Below are 4,104 nucleotides of genomic sequence, written 5' to 3' on the forward strand. Positions count from 1 at the left end.
TCTGCAGCCGTTTTCTCTGAGAGAACTTCCTGTAGAACATCATTCGAAAGACACAACTGAATAGCTGAAAGGGCTTTATCATCCAAATCGCTCCAATCATCATCGGACATAGTTGCAGGTTTCTTCACCTTCCCAAATAGGGTTTTCTTCAAACCCTGCTGCGTGAGAACAGCCATCATTCGAACCTGCCATAAACTGAAACTGATGTTGCCGTCAGACCTATCAATATCGTATTTCGTTGAAGCCATGAATCGAAGTAACCAAGAGCTCTGATACCAGTTTGTTAGATCAAACACCAAGAAACACGAATAAAGAGAGACAATAGATCCGTACGACACAGAGATTTACCGAGGTTCACACACCAGGGTGGTGTGCTACGTCCTCGGGCGAAGAAGAAGATGATTCACTATGTAGAAGAAGGATTACAATCTAGCAGCGGCGAGGAAGAACTCGCCCTGAAACCCTAGCTTCGTGAAAACCCTAGAATACAATGACTCTCAACAAGCAACAGTACATTATATATATATACGCCAAATAACGGTTCGACCCATCGGGTCGTGGTCGATCCGGTCGAACCATACCGCGGGGGCTACGCCCCCGCACCCCCATACGAGATACGAGATCAGTGATGCTCGGCTTCCATCACAGATCTCAGAAAAATTCCCATTCGGGTCGCCACCAAAATATGTCGGATCGGGTCAATCTTCAAAACGGGTCAAGAATTCGAGACAAACTTAACAATATATATATATTAGCAGTTTTGGCTATGGGCAAATTGTGACCAGCGTGAAGTCACTGTTCTAAGTTCAGTAGAGGTCCACACCATTGGTTTAAAAAATTGGAATTAGATATAATGATAACCTCTGTTTGAATCAACTCTACTTCACCCAATTCAGTTTTTTTCCGTATTAGAATTCTCCCTCTACTAACAGTTTTAAGGATCCCCCAAATGGATATCCACGGTTGAATAATCTTTTCATTTCAAATGCAATCGGATGACAAGCTGAATCTGACCTTCAGTCACTCTCATCTCCGCAACCAAGCCATTCTTTGATGGCTGCCGCTTCTAGCTCAATCTAGAACTGGGTAAATGTAGTGGCTGCTCTAGTCAATTGGATTCGAAAATATTGTCGAAGGCACGATATCTTGTATTTTATATCATGAAAAAGTGGATTGATTCTGAAAGTCTGTTTAGAGGCCGAAGGCCTACTAAAGACCTTGAGAAATCGGTCTACTTTGGCATTAACATCATAATTGGCAGGTGCCACAACAAATTAGGGGGTCCATATGCTGGTTTGGGCCTTCCTCCAGAAAATTTTCTAGGGACTATATTAGTATTTCAGTAAATTTTCTCCATTGGATTCGGTATATATTTGTTGTAAGGGTTCTTTCTCTGTAAGTAATATGAGAGGTGTGAAAACGAATGACTATAATCTATTCTTCATTGATGTGCTGGTTCAGTCGTTGCACGGGTGCATGAGTATCAAATGGCTTGAGACGTGTGTTCAAATATTCTCAACTGTTCGATGCTCATTGTACCTCATCGCTCACTATAGAAGATATGAACTCAAAAATAAATGGGTTCTAGTTCAAGGAGGTTGTTGTTGAATCCTCCACTTCCCTCACATTCTCAAAATACATTAATATTAGATTTTTTTATTAAAATATATTAATAATAAATTGATAATTAATAATGAGTGTAACCCATTGCCCCAGTGGGACATGATAATAACGGAGAGAGTCCCATTGTCAACTCCCGTGCTGCTCGTGGGCTTCTCGTCTCAAAGGTAAGGAGAAGGAAAGTTAGATTCATTAAGAATTAATAATTAATGGTTGTCAAGAAGTCCCAGCTTGAAATGGGATCTTTTATGAGCTGGGAACTGACATAGCTATTAAAATACTGTGTCCCACTACTATTTCTTTGCTAGATATTCTTTGTATGGCCCACACTAATTTTTTTAATTTTTTAATTTTTTGAGAAGGTCCACACAAGCCGTCGAGTAGAGACAAAAATCTACGACTCCATGGTGCATTCGTTCAACTTCATCCGAAAGCTGTGTGCATGTTTTTACATTATGTTTGATTCTTAAGTCAACATATGGAGATGTGGTCAAATACTCTTCTTGTTATTGCATTTTCAATGATGAATATCAACCGTTCGTCATGAACTACATCATAAACCCTTCCGTGCCAGGCTGCTTGGAAGCGTGCATAGAAGTCAAATCATAGGAAATTTTTCTTGTATCATTCGTAAATTTATATTTATACCGCCCTTGTTTTCTAATAATATCGATCACACCCTGATGCTTAACATGTTTAGCTTAAAACTAGAAAGTTTTATTTTTATCCTGTTACGTCCCTTTATTTGAGTTTATAACCTACAATCTCTTTTTTTTCTTTTATTAATGGCTATCTAAACTTATTTAGTCTCGTGGGTTCATATTAACTTCACAATTGCATGAACCTGATCATACTAAGATTGATTGAGAATTATTCAACTTTCACTTAAAATAGTGAAAATCACTAAACATCCTTGTGTGAATAGTCCCAAAGAAGTAAGAAGAGTCAAATTCAAAATCACTATCCCTTTAAATTAAAAAATTAAATAATAAAACCGTTCGGACCTTAAACCAGGATCAATGAAGAAGAATACTCTCTCTCTCTCTCTCTCTCTCTCTCTCTCTCTCTCTCTCTTTCTCTCTCTCGCTCTCTCCTACTTCTTCGTTCAACCTTGCGTATTGAAATTGAATGATCGATCATTACCGGTCATGGTTTCAAGTTTTTAGTTCTTGTTCGATTTCCAAGATATTGTTTGTCAAAAATGGCGGTGCTCAGTTACTGCTATTTGTCAAGCGTAGGTTTCCGGTCAGCAAACTCTTTAATTTTGATTGTACGTTTTAAATTTTAAATGTCCCAATTAATGAAGGCATTCATTTCGTCATCCATCCAATTAAAGTTCTATACTTTAATCCATTGTGTACACTTTACAACGAAGAAACCATAATATTGAATTCTTTTATTCTGGATTTTCGTGTTTCCTTCTCAGAGAACAAACATCAAACACTAAACCGGCCATCCCTGCCGGAAGTAGAACATATTTAAGCAGAGTTTAAATTAATAATAGGCAATTCAAGAAACAGAAAAGAAACCCAAATGGAAACATACATGTTAGTGAAGAGCATTCTAACAAAAAAATTTCTGACTGTTGCTGCCGAAAATCCGTATGAGCTGATCCTGCATAAGCACAGACGGCAGAGGCCCGGAGCTTTGTTCGGGGTTAGTCCTCCGACGCTCAAGTTAGGGATCGGGCGCATAGTTTTTGTTATAGGAGTAATGGTGTGGGTATTGATGCTTACCTTTTTCCTTCCTCACGGGCCCTCTTATATAGCTCTTGGGGTTTAAGGTTTCCCCTTTCCTTGGAGGAGTCCTCCTCAGGTCCACCTCCTTTCCTTTTAGAGTTCTACTCGGATACGTCCTATCCCCTTCGTGGGGGGATATTCTCTTCACGCAGTTAACGTGGTAGAGTCCTTGCAGCCTCTATCAGGTGGGTGACACGTGTCCAGGTGCGCGACGCGTGTCCATACCTTACTGGGCAGTCAATTTGGCCGTATCAGAAGCCCCCTTACTCCCGCCAGGAGACTCTTCATGTGGGAGTAATCAAATTTTTCGTCATCTTTTCTCTTTTCTTTCTCCTTTTTTTTTTTCTTTTTTTGCGTCCCTTCGGCTTCGGCTTTAGTTCTGCTTGCCACCAAGACCTTTGGTCAGCCGACGTGAAGACCTTCTGTCAGTTCGGCTCGGCCTTGCCCGAGCCCCCACCCGAGGTAAGGACCTTCGGTTAGGTCCGTTCGGCCTTGGCCTGAACTCCCAACTGAGGTAAGGACCTTCGGTCAGTTTGGCTCGGCCTTGGCCTGAACTGACCGAAGGTCCTTGGCCCGAGCCCCCGATCGAAGTGTGGACCTTCGGTCAGGTCCGCTCGGCCTTGGCCTGAGCCTCCAACAGAAGTGAGGATCTTTGATCAGGTCCATTCGGCCTTGGCCTGAACTCCCAACTGAGGTGAGGACCTTCGGTCAGGTCCGTTCGGCATTTGCCTGAATTCCCACCGAG

At 41.5% G+C, this 4,104-nt stretch overlaps 1 protein-coding gene across 2 annotated transcripts in view; it reads right to left on the minus strand.

The window, feature by feature from the left end:
• The window catches only part of LOC122057049 (cytochrome P450 71B34-like), a 3,397-nt gene extending 2,329 nt beyond the window's left edge, over positions 1 to 1,068 (minus strand). The window contains exon 1 of one of the 2 annotated variants that reach the window (XM_042619042.1): positions 753 to 1,068. The gene's annotated coding sequence lies outside the window, so the exon portion shown is untranslated. Of the gene's footprint in view, positions 1 to 742 lie in introns of both variants that reach the window. The other variant, XM_042619041.1, reaches the window with a different exon arrangement.
• Between the last annotated feature and the right edge of the window lie 3,036 nt (positions 1,069 to 4,104).

The sequence above is a fragment of the Macadamia integrifolia genome, chromosome 12 (assembly GCF_013358625.1).
Source record: "Macadamia integrifolia cultivar HAES 741 chromosome 12, SCU_Mint_v3, whole genome shotgun sequence".
In the NCBI taxonomy this organism is placed as follows: domain Eukaryota; kingdom Viridiplantae; phylum Streptophyta; class Magnoliopsida; order Proteales; family Proteaceae; genus Macadamia; species Macadamia integrifolia.